General features: G+C 37.6%; 2 protein-coding genes across 8 annotated transcripts in view; one reads left to right on the top strand and one right to left on the bottom strand.

Annotated features, from left to right (window-relative positions):
• Positions 1-17,358, bottom strand: part of LOC139462540 (probable splicing factor, arginine/serine-rich 6) — a 36,724-nt gene that overhangs the window by 5,622 nt on the left and 13,744 nt on the right. Inside the window, exon 1 of one of the 4 annotated variants that reach the window (XM_071244344.1) lies at positions 257-354. The exons of the other annotated variants lie outside the window; for them this stretch is intronic. The gene's annotated coding sequence lies outside the window, so the exon portion shown is untranslated. Of the gene's footprint in view, positions 1-256; positions 355-17,358 lie in introns of those variants that run through there. 4 annotated transcript variants of the gene reach the window in all.
• The window catches only part of LOC139462539 (serine/arginine-rich splicing factor 7-like), a 45,645-nt gene continuing 30,470 nt past the window's right edge, over positions 2,184-17,358 (top strand). The window contains exons 1-2 of one of the 4 annotated variants that reach the window (XM_071244337.1): positions 2,184-2,212; positions 10,636-10,720. The gene's annotated coding sequence lies outside the window, so the exon portion shown is untranslated. Of the gene's footprint in view, positions 2,213-6,986; positions 7,063-7,158; positions 7,207-10,635; positions 10,721-17,358 lie in introns of those variants that run through there. The other 3 variants (XM_071244338.1, XM_071244340.1, XM_071244341.1) reach the window with 3 other exon arrangements.

Raw genomic sequence — 17,358 nt, 5'->3', positions numbered from 1 at the left:
CTTTAGGTTTTAGGATGCATACAAAGTAAACAAAATAATCGCAACGTTGATGAAACGTTCAGATGATCGCCTTACCTGGGCCTACCACTCAAAATTATCGAAAACAAGACTTCTTTTTAACTAATGCCAGAAAATTATTACGCTATTTGCAGCAAGGGAAATTAGACTTCCACTTAAATTAAGGCCTTACAATATAGTAATGTGGCAACTTATCACTTAAACCGAGCTCTAATAACACTGAAACATTCTCTCTCACCTCCTGTTCGAACTTGAATAAGAAGAAAATGGCGACTACACGCGTGTTACCCACAGTGCACCACAATTCAATGAAACATGTCAATCACATATTTTGACAGAATCAACGTTGCAAATCCTAAATTTAATATATGTTGCGCTAATTTACAACTGAAAAAGAGAAAAACATAACAAAAAAATGACTTCTTTCGCAAGCAAGGAAAATATCAATGTAACATTCCCCTTCAACTAATAACATTTCACATCAGTCTGTTTCTTGATTCATTTTCAACTGCTTGTTATTTTTCACAATTATCTAGATATAAGATGAATTATTGACGTTTAAAGCACATGAAGCAAGTTGATCGAAAACTCCTAAATCTTAATATCAAATAATATTTTAATCCTAAACACCGAAATATTAATACCCAATATTTTAATCCATAACAATACTTCAACGATTCGGCATTATTTGTGATTGTATAATCGTGTGTTTTACTGGATTGATTAACATTAATTACTTTTACTCAGTGTTTTAGATAATATATTATCGACATGAACAGATTCACTCCACTGTGGCAGATTTTTGCGAGTATTGGAGAATAACTAAGCAGCTACGAACACCTTGTATTTCTCGCCGAGTCCACCCTATTTGCGCGAGACGAAAAAGCGTCTATGCTAGTGTGATGGATATTCTTGAGCTGGAGAGTCGACTAGCTTATTCTGCATTTTACCAATCGACATTTAAAACATGAAAATGCAAACAAATGTTAAAAAATAACATTGCTAGTTTGTTTTCGGAACGTCACTGACAGCAATATATGACGGCATGGTGACATCTGGATTCAATCAATTTCGTGTATGCAAATATCTTCGGTAATCGTTTCCCTGCCGCTCCTTTATAAACGATTTTTATATTGCCACGTCAATATCAAAATCGTTTATAGGGAGCAGCACAACGCTACGTGTGGAGACAAGTCAATCGTTTGCAGCACAAAGATACGGTTACCGCAGGCAGCTAATGTCCAACTATTTTGATAGTTATTAAACTCTACCCTCGTCTGTAGCACTACCTTGTGTTTGTTGGGGGCTCACTATCGTTCGGGGCTGTACTGTCCTGGTTGGCACAAATAACAGCTAACTGAGAAATTCACGAGCAGAGTAGAGAGACTTACGTGTGCATCAAGTCTGACTGCAAACAGCCAAACACCGAAGTTAGGTACTCACACTTTGACAAACAGACCAACATACGAAGTACGTTTTATACACAGCTCTAACTCAAATATGCAAACAATACCAAATTAATGACACGACCTTTGATTGAACGCGCAATAACACTTCAATGTACTTAATTGGACTGTGTCGTAATTGGGTGAGTGACAATGTGTATTTATTGGTGCAAGATAACTGGCATTAATTAGGTGTTTTGTTTTCAGTGGATCTGTAAGGATTTAACATTCACCCGGCGCCAAGGCAGGAATAGCTAAAGTGGGCAAGTATTTTGTGATATAGCGTTAAAAATCGAAGAGTTTATAAATATGTCCACTCATAGATAAAAAAAAAATAAGCAAGCCATCAGTCATATGATGAATTATCGGTTCCCAGTTTGAAAAAATAATTTTATTGAAATGTTTAGTGCTGGGACGATGATCAATAACTGAACTGTTTGTCCCTTCACCCATTCTTTTTATGTTTTCTTATGGTAATGCCAAAATGTAAACGAAGTGTGCCTTCATGAAATATGTGTAAACACATGTGCTGCTAATTTTCTGGAAATTATTCGTTTTATAGGATATATTTCAGGTAATATGCCTCTTACTACGGCTTGAATCATTATACGCACGGTAAAAAAAATCATATCACACAATTATAAGTTATCTAGAATATAGCCTCGAAGTTTGTCAAGCAAAGTTATCTTCCTTGATTCGACTGACGCCAGATGTCGCTATTTATAGTGGGACGGGCACAAGCTGTTGTGGTGAGATGTGATGTATACGTACATGTGAAAAGGATGTTTACCGATTAATTATATGTTTGTAATGTTCATGCATACATAGGATGTGCCATGATACCACTATTGATTTTATTTCATTTTGCAATGAACATTTGAAGTTGTCAGTCTTTAGATCTATGGTATATTTAATGTCCCATGCAAAAAAGCAGACGCATGATCTGAAAAGCAAGTTTCAAGTTTGTGATTCGTTGGAGTCGGAAACCGTGTCTAATTCTGATAAGCTTATATTATCTTTTAAATAGGTCATGCTTAAATGACATCCTGCATTGTTGGCAATATGTATGTTTGTGAGCATGCTATGCCTCCTTTCGCTTTGATTTTTTTTGCAATGACACGAGGATGCAAATATTATTTGGAAAAGGACTTAGAAGTGCCAAAAGTTAGTAAAAATAAAAATTGATAATTCAAGAAATTATTTGTGACACCAGCACATGTAGTATTTGCTCTTGTAGATGAGAACTTTGTCCAATGATTTAGGATGAGTTACTGTTCTGTCACAAATTAATTCATCAAACCTTGAAGCGTAGCCAGCCAAATAGAAGATTATGGGACCATTGGTGGAATTGGCATTGGTGCCACCCATATCCCCATCTAAATGTTATATATGTACATATTGCTGCTCAATCCTTTTAATCATATATATTTTTAAGGGGGGATATGAGCGGACGTTTACCCCATTGGTTTCAGAATGATTAATATTTTTGGTAATTGTCTTTTGTTGACAGATTGTGTTCCAAATTGTAATGAAGAAATTAATAATACATCAATGAAACAATACAATCTTTGGACATTGTTGTGATATCTTTAAGAGAGGCAGCATCATACTCAACAGTTTGGAGTATATGTAAAGTTTAGGTCTGGGTGTTGTAATTGGTGACTAATGTCAAACTGAGACATTCTTTCTGTGTAATGAGGCTGAGCATACTGAGAGGTTGATATGCACAATAAACTTTGAGCTTACAGTCATCATTGTCAGAAATTAAGCTTGAATGTCAAGGTGCCATTGTTATGACCCCAGTTTTAAAAGTTAAAGGTTTTTATGGGCCATGCATATGTTAAAATATAGCAGCAAACATTAAGGTCATGCAAGGAACCCCCTTAATTTCACATAACTTTGGTAATTAATTACTTGAATAAAATAGAACTGCCAATTGTTATGGACAAAGCCTAGTTCCCATATAATGGTACTTTGAATACTTTGATTTGAATATTGGTTAGGTCCATTGAGATCTGTATCACAAGGCCACAGATCAAGTTACTTCCTAGAATAGCAAGTGGGTCGCACGTAGGACAGACGGGACCCATGGTTAGTCCTGTGATATTTTGTTTAATGACAATAACAATAAAACCCTATGGTTTCACCACAAGTCACTAAATCTTCACCTTTATTTCAGATCAAATTGAGGCATTGCATGTTCATGAAGTACACAACTCTTCTGTAGTAAATAACTTATTAACAAAAGCACTAACTCACAGACAGGACCTGCTCAGGGTCAGATATTTGGTTCCGTGTCTGCTGCAAATGTCAGTAAATATTTCATGGTTAGAAATTGGCACTAGTCCTATAGTCCTTGCCAAACTGCCCAATGGTAAAGGTATCATAAGGACTAGTAGAAAATTGCCTTTTTTAAGGGTTTTGCTATATGTTATCTTTATAAGGACTAGTTGACGAAAACAGTTAGTTTCTAATGCTGTATTCCCAAATGGGATTTTCTGATTTGCCAGTTCATGTTAACATAGGTATTACAGAACTCAAGATGAGCATATTAGTTGAGTATTTGCTTAAAACACTCAAAATAGATCACCATAACCCGATTACCTTTGAGTTGCTTGCACACAAATAAATAGGGCTGGGGCGATGCACCAACTGTGCGATCTGATACATATCGTGATATCATGCTCACGAGACTTGCATGTGCTTTTACCTGTAGTGCTTAAGCCATCTTTTTCAAAGACAGAATGGCCAAATATTTGGCACTCTGGCAATTTACAGTTGGCAATGTGAAGTGAGGCACAATGGATTAAAATATTTTCGTTTTGACTACGAATTACATTTTGTTTTCATTTTTGTGTGTAACAGGCATTAAAGCAAACATTTAAGATAAAAATCAATATTTTTTACTTAGTTTGAGACTGTGATTAATACGCGTATCAAGAAGTTAAAAATCGCGATGCATCAGTGTATCATCCCACTACTGCAAATATGCATGAAAAAATTTAAGAACACAATGGTATAAAAACACAGCATAATTACCCAATGTAGCCTTTCAGCTTGCTTAGGTCAATTGCAGGCACCACATGTGCATGGACTCTACATCAGTGAATAATTCACAAAGATACAAGGTCACACCTACTATTGTAACTTAAATAGTATAGCTGAACATTGTAGGGCTGCAACGAATACACTATGAGCTGATGAGGCGATTATGATCCATATCATGAATATAGGGTAATGAATACGAATATTAATTCGGGAATACAATAACAAGTCAGCAGCTGATGTTTTATTTGTTATATTCAGTGAAGCAATAACAACATAAATTATTTGACATAGTTTGTTAATTATTAATGTATTATACATTTATATACTGCACTTATCCAGGTACTAGTATCTGCTCAAATGCGACAATGACCAGTGACCACTATATTGTCAAATTAAGTAGTATAAGAGTGTTGTCTTTTGAAGAAATCTATGCATATAATATGTTCTTATGGGTATTTTTATGTAAATGCACATGCTTGCATATTCATAAATATTTGATTCTAGTAGCCACAAATAACAAATTCAATTCATGAATGGATAGGTTCGATTCACCAAATACACGAGTGAATCGTAACAGCCCTAGAACCTTATGAGATTTGTGACCTGTAACACACTTGGGGAGGCACATGAACAGATTCACATCTGAAGTCACAAGGAAAATTCATTACAGACAGAATTATTTTTAGTTTTTTGGTTTTGCTGCAAAACGTTTGCTATGTGGTCAAAATGATTGTTACGACGTAGAATCTATATAGATTAAGTAAGGCATGCAACAGTTGCTTTAAATGCCTGATGGAACCCTGGCCTTATTGCTCATATTTTAGACCATTTTCAAAACAAAATTGGTTTATTTTCATGTTTTGATTGTAAAAAGGATTTTTGTTTGTTATTTAATGCCACACTCAACAATGTCCCAGCTATTTGACAGCAGTCTGTAAATAATTGAGTCTGGACAAGACAGTGATTGACATAATGAGCATAGATCTATGCAATTGGGATGATAACATGCATCATCCACGTCAGCGTGCCTGACCACCCAATCTCATCATCTGTTACAAGCATGAGTTGCTGAAGATCAAGCCTAATCTAGTTCTTCACAGGCTGCCCAATTCAGCCCATCTCTTATACATGCAATTTGGGTCCTCGGGACGCTTTTTACCTCGGGTCTCCAAGGGGGTAAAAAATGATAAGGCACTTGAAGCAGAAACATCTTGAACCTAGCCGAACCATGTCCTATTCAGGCATCAATACAACACATGTATGGGGTACCCTTTAGTCATTGTTATTCTTTTGTCAGCATAGGCATCAAAATATGATAAGAAAACTTCAGAGAACTTACACTAAGCAGTGTTGACTAGTATGTATTTTACACAAAATGACTAGTTTGGCACATACTCACCCATCAAATTTTCACTAATAAACAAATAAACAAATTGATAAAGGTAAGCTTCTGAAGGATCAAAGGTTTTCTCAAACACTGATAAACTACTGAAAAAAAGCATCTTGATTTTCTTTAATAACAATCACGATAATAACGTATAGTTATTATTAAGATCCTGCTGGTAAGGTTAACTGGCACTCAATCAGTCCTCGAGATAAGCTTCGTATTTGCATAAAATACGCATTAAATAAACTGAAATAGGCAGACAAATCAAGTCCTAGAGTATCAAATACGCAAGAAAAACTATAAATATGCTATTGAAATAAAATTTGTGCAAATATTACAGCTATTTGATAGAACGATTGCGTATACTACAACTGTTAGATAAAATTATTGTGTGTCAACTGATCACGAAATTTACTTACCGACAGTTAGTCGGAAAAGCTTGTGCAACGAACATACTGATAGATGCCAATTGAAAAGCACATTGTGCCTAGTCAGTGTACATGTTGTATCTTAAACAGTTGCTGATTGGTGATAAAAAAAAATAACACCTTTCTAACAAGGCTAGGTTTTGCAAACAAAAACAGTTTCCCTGAGAGGGAGCCGCGTGCAGACGGAATTATCTCTTCTTCATATAGTTCTAAATGATTTACAGGGATTGTTACGAAACAAGTTTTCAAGTTAAAATACCTAAATGTCAAGAAACAGCTGCATGAAACAAATTTGAATACCCTCCAGAAGTTGGGGATACCCAAATCAAAATCAAACCCCTTGGTAAAATACCCAAATAACCAAAAGCTTATCTCGAGCTCTTCCCAATAGAAGGAGATAGTGTTGCCATTGTAACCTTGCAATATCAGTTAATATTACACTGTATTCTATATATGCCAGGCTCTTATTGCATGTTTGAATGATTAATGGATAATTTCAGAACTGATGAGAAATGGCATATCTGCACCTTTTGTGTCACTATAGTCTGTTTTTTCCAAATGACCTGTCAAAGGAGCTTCATGTGCCAAACTCAAAACATGCTTTCAATATGAATTTGGGAGAAGAAATTGATAGAAAACTTTGCATTCATTGCAGTACATCTGTGGCCTCTGTTTCCTCAACAAAACTGGAACCTTGTCAGCTTCTTCTAAAGAGAGTGCCCTGTTGGCAAGAGCTGTGAGTTCTGGGTCTTACCCCCTGTAACTTAACTAACTGCTGCTCCCTACCCAGAACTGGTTTCTCAACAGCCAAATTTTGAGTTCTCTCCGTTGAAAATTTAGACGTGTCAAGAGAATGATCCATAAAAGAGCCAGCGAAATTGTAAGTGGAATCATTCTCTGAAGAACTTTGCTTAGCCATAGCACGATTAACAACACATGAAAGAAAAACACCTCAAATTTCTTTTTCAAGATTTTTAGTACTTTCCAAAGTGTTAGGCTCAAGACAAACAACAGGATCAGCCAAACATGTTCCCCCTGCGAAATCATTCCCAATGAGCAAGTCTGCACCATTAAAACGTTTCTACAACCCCCACCTTGACCAACCCAGACACAAAATCTGTCTTCAAATTCATAACATGGAGAGGTGCACTGGTAAACCACATTAACCTAAGAGTTCGCTGATGACTCTTCAGAAAGTGGCAAAATAGTGAAAATATCATCCAAAATCAGAGTTTGAGAGCACCAGTATCCCTAAAAATGGTAATGGGCTTAACATTGGCACTGTCACCTTAAGCTGACACAACCTCTCTCACAACCCCAGACTTTGATGACTGGTCTACAACAGCTAACTCCCAATTAGCCGAACCACAAAAAAGGCTGTGACCTGACGTTCACAAAAGCATTCGGGGAAGAATGACTGCTCTTGAAGTTAGCTTTCTACACTCAGAAATGATATGCCCTGGCTTACAGCAATATCTACAAGTAGGCTCTGACGAAAATCCAGGAGTATCTTTAGAGCCAACTTGAGTAGAACTTGACTTTTTGTCAACAAAACTCAGAACCAGACTTGTTAGAACCAGATCTAGGAGGGGATGAACTACCCTTTCCTGATATGTAACCCTGCGAGCTCCTGCCTGTAAACCCTGACTGCTTATAACTAACACTGAGTTAGCCAATAATCATCAGCCAAAGTAGCAGCCTTGTGTAACTGATCTGCTTTCTGCTCATCAAGATATGTCTGAAGGTCCTTTGACACTTTATGCTTAAAGTTCTCCAGCATAAATAACTGCCTCAAACTATCAAAATCACCACTGACCTCCTTTGAAGTACACCACCTATCCAACAGTTTCCTTGTCCCTTGTAAACTCAACAAAAGTAAGAACCATCCCTTTTTCTTAGCAGACCTAAACGTTTGCCTGCTTCAGCTTCAGGAACCAATTCATAAGCCATCAAAACTTCAGACTTAACATCCTGATAATCAGGGCCCCGTTCCACAAAGCGATCTTAGTGCAATGTTGATCGTAAGCCTTTGATAAAGTATGGGAGTTACGACCAACTTAACACTAAGATCGCTTTGTTCAACACACAACACAGTCTCACACACCACACGCACACACACACACACAAGTTTGTTTGGTTATATATGTTGTTCGTAATATGCGTTATGACAAAACACATGTAACTGTGTCGCTATTGTGTTGATTCGCTGATGATTGCATATTGCCAGTTGTCAGTGACACTTGACACTAAGTGAGATTTCTCAGTTCGCTATATACGTCACTAATTAGTGGTATTTGGGCGTGTCGGGGATCAGATACCAGTTCGCTATATACATTAGTTTGCTGTGGAGATTTTCTTATAATCGTAAATTTATATGATAATACAAAGGAGATAAATCCGGGATTTCGTCACAGTTCGTTGTATCCGTTTGTTCGCTCTATCCATGTTCGTTATATCCGTGTTCTACTGTACAATACTCCTGAACGCGACATTACAACCCCATTTCACGCCTGACCACCTTGCATTATTCAATGTGAATAACCTAACACTTTCGCCAAATCCTATGTTCATCAGAGTTATATATACTGATATTTATATTTCTTATCAATACTATCTGAATGGCTTTCCATCTGTCTCTTCCAGATGTTACAGCGAGGTATGTTTTGGATCAATTCAGACTGAATTAAAATTATGTGCATGTTCTTATTCAAACTTTATTACATCATTTGGTACAATGAGTAGAGTAAATTGATGTAAAATGATTCAGGGGTAGAAACTAACATTTTTAGTCCTCTAGTCTTTATAATGATAACATATATCAAAACCCTTAGGAATGGGAAATTTCTACTAGTCTTTATGATACCTTAACTAGTGGGCAGGTTGGCAAGGACTACCGGACTAGTGCCAATCTCTAACACTGAAAAAGGTTGGGCAGCTATTAGGGGCAGCCAGTTGACAAATGGCTTCAGTGTTATATATATGCTTTGTGTATCTGAAACAGGGCTCTGATAGTAGTACAATGTGTTTACTCAGTTCATGGTTATTCTGCAAGATATGCTGTTGACATTGCAGGAAGAGAATTCCATTTTTCCCCTGTGTCATATATGATCCACATGTTCAGAGCTCCAGATAAGCTTTTGGTGTTGTGGGTATTTTACCCATGCATTTAAAAATCATTGGGTATCAGTAATTCTATGTGGGTATTCAAATTTCTGTTACCCACTAGTTTTTACACATGTGGGTATTTAAGTTAAATATTTAAAAACACTATTCGACCATGCCCCAGCCCGGGCTAGGTTAAAACAAGAATTGCAGTTAGATCCGCTATCTGTCATAGATCTCCTAAAGCCAAGAGATGCAATAGCGAAGCCCAAACTAACTCTATTTCTGAGAGATGGACAGCTGCTCGAACGTATATAAACAGAGCAGCCAAGGATAAAAATGAAATCATATCAATATAAGAAGATAGAAATCATATCAATGCAAAAACAGAAATTATGTGAACACCGAAATCACAATAGATATGTGTACCCTTCTGACACACAGGAGTCCCAAAGAGGGACAGGTCAGCCGAAATTGCCTAGGCAGAAGGCGACCTCTTAAACACCTAATGCAACAACAAACACTATTCATCTAGACCCTGCAAACTCGTGTCGTGTGGGTTCGAGAGCTTTGTAGGACTCAAAAGTACCACGATACTTCCACAAGAAAGTGTGATGGCAAATGATCATGATGTAACTGTCATCGTGGAGTTTGGCAAGGTTGTCAGAATGCCCGTTTATAATTTCAAAATAAGTTGCTGATTTGCTAATCGAATATGCAGGGTTACTTCACAATATTTTGATGATACGCACAAGTTTTATTTTTGTAGCGTATCTGTAATGTTCGTTGCGTATTTGATACGCTTTGATTTTATTTTACTGCATATTTCTGCATTTCTAATGCGTATTTTACGCAGATACGCAGCTTATCTGGAGCTCTGCATGTTACTCTTAGGTCTTCGTCCTAGGTTAGACATGATGGCTGCGATATTATATCGGCACTAGTCAGATAGTCCTTGCTAAACTGCGAAATAGACTCGTGGGTTTCACTGAAGGGTAAAGATCCGAGATCTTTTCTCTCACATTAAGATGACACCTTGTGATGTAAATGGAATACAGTTCAGAGTGGTGTTAAACCTAGCTGTGTCCAGTTGCGATGCCTGGACAGGTAGAGAGGTTGTTACGTTGTTTCTTTGTTCCATCATTCCATCACTCGTCTCCATGTTTCCAAAGCAGTGGCCTGAAAACCAATTGATTCTACTTTTCAGCCAAACACAATGTGCTTTCAAGCCACATGCTTATGATCTGATGGGTATTCATATCGTAACATCTGATAAATAGTGATCAAGACTTGTGAGTATAACTTTATCTTGGTTTAACATGGTTTAGATGTTGTACATTGTTCATGATATTTTGGCTTTTTTAAACCACATTATTTCTGCCCTGTAAGACAAGCTGTTGTCTTTATCCATACCGTGAATATCATTGATGTTTTGTGCAAACCCCATCTGTTTCCCTACGTTCCCTCACACCACTGCACACATTGACATTATTTTTTCATAAGGCGCAGCAGGTTCAACTGCGATTCTAAAGTTAGTGCTCATGGCAAGGAAAAATGTTACTTATCATGGGGGGGAAATCATTATTTTGTTCAAAATTGGGATTTAAAATAACCACATATTTTCTTAAATTCAGAGATATTTTAACATTGCATTCATTGCAGTAATTTAAAACTAGGCAATAATGCCTCTTCGACTAAATTGGCCCCGTTGTCACTGATGTTCAAGTTAACCCTACTAAGCCATAACATTTTAGACCCATGAAGATTCTGGGGTAGAATAGGTCTTCAGCAACCCAGAGCTGGCCGTAAAAGCTGACTATGCTTGTCATAAAAGGCAACTGACGGGATCAGGTTGTCCGGCTCGCTGACTTGGTTGATACATGTCATCGATCACAATTGCATGGATCGATGCTCATGATATTACACACTGGATTGTCTGGTCCAGACCCGATTATTTACAGACCGCTGCCATATAGCTGGAATATTGCTGAGTGTGGCGTAAAACAACAAACCAACCAACCATAACATTTTAACAAGAATTGGGAAATTGTAATTTAAGATACATCCCTGTAGTTGGTTAGTCTATTGAAAACCTGACTAATAAAAAATGTGGTTGCTGGACTGGTTACTCTCTACCTAACCCTTCTTGAGCTGGGGACTAGTCAGGGTGTCTTCCCCTGAGATTACATTTAATGTACTTACTTAGAGTATAATATACATATTAAAACATTGTGAAAAACATATTGTTTTGAAACTGTGTCAGTCTTGTACAGAGTACTGTTGGTCGTGGAGTCAAAGAACTGTTAAAATACCTCCCTGAAGGACCAGAAGTCACTATTTTATGATTTAAAAAATATATCTTGAGATCTTAGGACTCCTTACATTTTTTGTTTTAACATTATAATTTATACAAGGACCCCATGACTTCAGATTTGAACACTGTAGCATGAGAAGTCAAATCCAGTTTAGCAGGGTTCATTTTGGACATTTTGGTTTATTTGATTTATTTGATCATTCACTCACTCACCCTACCAACCACACCCACGCTCACTCACTCACTCACTCACTCACTCACTCACTCACTCACTCACTCACCCTACCAACCACACCCACACTCACTCACTCACCCTACCAACCACACACTAGTTCACTCACTTCCTCACCCACTCTCACTCTCTCTTTCACTCACGCTACCAACCACACCCTCACTCACTCACTCACTCACTCACTCACTCTTTCACTCACCCTACCAACCACACCCTCACTCACTCACTCACTCACTCACTCACTCACTCACTCATGGGGCACGGGTGGCCCAGTCTTTTGCGCCACAATTCACTGTGCAGAGTTGCGTCCCTTAGGCATGCCAGAAACCTATGATTGTGGGTTCGAATCCCAGTTTCACCCCGATTATGTTTCTAGGTTTGTCTGCACCATACCCGTGCTCGTGGGTTTCACCGAAGTGGTAAACGCCTAAGACCTGCCTCAATTGCGGCTTTCTTCCCACATTAAGCTGACACACCGTGATAATTATGACTGTTAAAAGCGGTGTTAAACACAACTCACTCACTCACTGTGGGACCATATAGACAGTGCAACCCTGTGAATCTGGAAGATAGCGTTTCCTGTTGGTCATCTTTTACAGATTTCAGGATCAACAAATGATAGTTACTATGGTTACAGAGTATTTCGCTTTCTGATTATGTACATGTTCAAAGCAATAATTGTCCAGAAGGTGGGATTTTTTAGATTATCAGGTTCCTGACTTACGAGGTTTCACTCCATGATCATTTCTGTGAGTAATGAAGAAGCGATATATATATTTTAAGCCAGAAATAAACCCAGCCTGACTGTACTGTCCAAAGCCATGACTACCTTTATCAATAAAGTTAATAATTAATGATGTTTGACATACACTTAATCTGTGCTGAAGCTTATCAGGGCCAATATATCATGTCACCAGCCAACAAGCAATCTAACCTCTTACTCCACGCAAAGCATATATACAGGGACCTGCTGAGAGGCCAATATTTGCCCCCAAGTCGGCAGCTTATTTCAGTCAAAATTCCCAATTTGAATTAAAAATGCCCTAATACCTCAGAATTTACGAAAATAAGAACAGTAAAACAAAATCCAATTATGAACAATATCACAATTCTTTCCCAATTTGCTTTAGGGCACTTCATTTGGAATCCAAGGTAAATCCCTTATATATATATATATAGCCTGTGTATATATGCATGTTCGCATACTTAATCCAGGCTGTTTTAGTTCCTGTTTATCAGTTTCAGACCATGTTACACTGGGGCAAAACTAGGATTTACCTCTGTCTTAGACTACCGTTTTAGATGTAATAAGCGTCTGGGGCGCTCTAAAAATTAGAAATAGGGGGCTCTTTATAGAATATAATTTTGGTGAGAAAAAGAACCAAGTTGAAAGATCTAATTTTGTGGTTAATGCTGACAGCCTGAAATGATATAAAAGAAAAGTATGTGTGTATAAGAATGTAATTGCCTATTATTAAGGGTGCATATAACACACAAGTGCGTCTTATACCCAAATAAATAAGTCTTGTGTACCTTGATCAATCGGAAGGGGACCCAATATATTAGCAAATATCACCGTGGACGCTTATTAGAGCAGGGCGCTTATTACATCGAATATGGTAATATATCATCTCTGAAAATATATAATCTGATAGAAACAAAAATAATTAAGAGGAGCCCAAGTGAGATGTGGAAAATCTAGATTTGCTTCATTTAGTGTTACAGCATTACAGTTAGAGCTGGGAAGAGAAAATGATATGGTTCAGGGACTGTTAGACTAGCCTTGAGATTTTCCCATTCCACAAAGCGATTGTAGGGCCACAATAGTCGTAAGTCTATTTTAAAGCATGGGTCCGTTAGGATCCCCACAGTGCTATGACTGCTTTGTAGAATGTGACATGCTTCGATGATAACATTCTTCCCCTAGTCTGCAGCAAATGTCATTAGAAGTTCCCCTATTAAGATCTATGAAGTTCCAATTTCCTGTTTATGCACACTGTATACAGTATAGTTACAACTGATCTGATGGCTTTGTACAGTTGACTTGTATTTCACTAATAACAGTTCAATAATGAAAAAGAGGTTTCAATGTTTAGGTTCACATTTCTGCATCAAATTTAATGTCAATATAGAATGTTAATTTCAAGGAATTAAAGAAAACAACGACTTATAAAAATCCCAATTTTGAACAAAATAACGATTCCCAATTTGCATGCCAATGGGCACTTAGTTTCAAGTGCTATGAAGATCTCTGGTATATGTGCAAACTCCAGGAACTTTGGGGTCCTAAGTGTTAAAATGTGGGTCTAGGGTAACCCCTGTACCAACAAGAAATAAGATACATGTGATGTCTGCTGTGTATTATTGATGGGGATGTCCTTCTTTAAATCGAAACTTTGTGAATGAGTGAAAACATTTGACATGGACTGTCCAAACATTGTTTAGACCGCCTCTGTGGTCTAGTGGTAGAGCATCCGCCCGGAGAGCGGAAGGTCCGGGGTTCGATCCTCGGCCGCCTCATACCAAAATACATTAAAAGATGGTACTTGTTGTTACCCTGTCTGGCGCTCGGCCTTAAGGGGCTAAACAAGGACTGGTCGGCCCAGAGTCAGTATACTGTGTCTGAGTGGGATATTCTGTTAAATTGGGGCATGGTATCTCAGTGAGCTAGCACTATAAATCGGCATCAGTCCAGACTAGTACAAGCGCATGCACGCACGCACATCGCGATGTCAGTGCAATAATCTTGGACGCGACGTTAAACCAAATTTCACCTCACCTCACCTCACCTCACCAAACATTGTTTGTATCGAAACAGAAATATGAGATAAAGCTTGTTTCAAATTGAGAAGCTTCAATCGTTCCAACAATCCACCCCCACTTCCCAACTTTGGATATAGAGGATTAACAGATTAGGGTATTGTCTGTATTAACCTTAGCTGGATGGATTGTCACAGGAGCATACAGTAAGCATACTAACTGACATACTTCTACTAAAACATATTTAAAACATTAAAATGTTGTGGATTGACACAGAAAACAAACACAAATAGTGTAAAAATGTACATTAATAAAACATACTTAAGCATACAGTAAAATAGAAACTAAAATAGGACTTTATTTTTGCCTACTTTATGCTTTAGCGATGTACAAGATATTAACCTGTTCGCCAGCCATGGTAACATGGTAACGGTTCATCTGTGACAAACTCTTATATGCCTACCTATGTAAAGCCTATTTATTAAATGTCCTGCAATTTTTACATGTACAATTTTCACAGGATTTTGATTTCAAGTCACTAATTAGCGCATGCGACATAGGTTGAGTACCGCTCACCAGAAACTGACTATAAGGAAACCAACTATTGTTCTTCAGTCTTCTGCCTGTTATTTTATCAATGTACATCTTCCCGAGGCAAGAGAGTGAACTGACTATAAAAGTCTAGTTTCCACCCTTGCAGAACTAGGCTGGTATTATGGAGTTACATTTTGGCTGGACTAACGAGTCAATGCATAGTCCAATCAAAATCGCACACCGAAATCGAAATCCGGTTCGTTAACTGTCGTGCACATTTCAGTCGATTGCAGGATTTGCAAAGCATGTGCACCGCCAACTCGTTTTCCAAATCTTTTCATGTTTTTAATCAAGGCGCTCACATGATTTGATGCATTTCGCAATGTAAGACCCGTTTATCACAATATTGATCTTGATTATTGATCAGATCGTCCTGACCGGGCGCAACCATTTTGTGTGAAGCAAACGCAGGTGATACGAGAGGTGGAATCTGATTGGTCCATAGGAGAGGCTGAGAAGGGACATAACTGGTAATAGCCACTGGTGGCGCTTCGATCGAGCCCAGTAATTCCAGCCTAGTTCGGCAAGGATGGAAACTGGACTTTTAGAGTCAGTTAACTCTCTTGCCTTGGGAAGATGATCAATGTAGGGCACTCAGTGTGGTAACCGTTTCAGCATCCATGCTCTTGCATCGGTCATGTGTTTTGGGACTTACAGTGGATATTATTTGCATACAATCTCAATTTATTTTAACATAGGATCAATAGTTTGCATCCGATAAAACCCAGGCAATACAAAAGATTTATGGTTGACAGTCAAAATTATACACATGGTACCGTATATGACTGTAGATAAGCCAAATTTTGAGGACCAGAAGAAAGATTCTGTAAGAAGGGTTTGACTTATGTATGGGTTACACTTTCATCAAACTCTTTTCTTTAGCCAAAACAAAAATGACATTGTATCGCTTCAGGTGAATGAATCAAGCTTTAACAAACTTTTCAATGAAAATGAAAACATCACTAGACATGATGATTTACCATTTTGATTGTATTTCTTGTTATGCTGGGCATTGTTTTATATGAGGGATAAAGATTACCCTGTGTATTGTCTCGTAATCCAAGCCGGATATAGCTGTACACACGTTTTCATTCAATCTACCACTGATTACGTTAAAACATACCCAATAAAAAAATACTACTTTTTACCCTGAATAATATATTTTGATATGAAGTTATTTTGATTGCAGGTTTTACTCTCTATATTTTCAAAGTAATGATTCCCATAACCAGGTAGCACTTACCGTATTCGACGTAATAAGCGCCCAGGGCTCTCTCAAAATTAGAAATAGGGGGCTCTTATTAGAATAGAATTTTGGTGAAAGAGTTGAAAATGTTTGTGGTTTATGCTGACAGCCAGAAATGATACAAAAGAAAAGTATGTGCGTATTGTACACAACATATATTTTTCAAGAATTTAACTGCCCGTAATTAAGGTTGCATATAACACACGAGTGCGTATTATACACAAATAAATAAGTCTTGTGTACATGGATCAATCGGAAGGGTGCTAATTGGGATTGTTCACAAGCCAATATATCACCAAATATTGCCGTGGGTGCTTATTACGTCAAATACGGTATGTGTATTGTCGGATACTTATTTTGCATGGCACAATTTGATAGAGTATTCAGGATATCAGCTCAGGACTTCACCGATGACCAAAGTACTCCATTGTTTTCCTCAAGGTCAGATCAATTTTTTTATATACTATTTGTATGGATTTCCAAGGTCAATATGAGCATATGTAGGCAAAATGAACAATATACAAGGACGTAGTTAACTTTTTATGACAGAGGGGGCAAATATTTGTACAAGTATCATTTGTCCCCAACTTGATTCAATTAAAACTGTTTTCTATAATAAAAAAAACCCGGCTGGCTACGGCGCTGATATATCAATAGCAAAAATATATTGTCAGGTTTAAACAATGTTGTATATTCCTGAAGCTATGCATTGGTCAACAGGAGCATGCCATGGAAGATCATGTTCCCTTGTGGTTAACTTCTCACAATAAGACCAAGAAAAGGG

This window comes from Haliotis cracherodii, unplaced genomic scaffold, assembly GCF_022045235.1.
Source record: "Haliotis cracherodii isolate W230 unplaced genomic scaffold, xgHalCrac1.p SCAF_15, whole genome shotgun sequence".
Taxonomy (NCBI): Eukaryota; Metazoa; Mollusca; class Gastropoda; order Lepetellida; family Haliotidae; genus Haliotis; species Haliotis cracherodii.
This window is presented reverse-complemented; position numbering and strand designations above follow the sequence as displayed.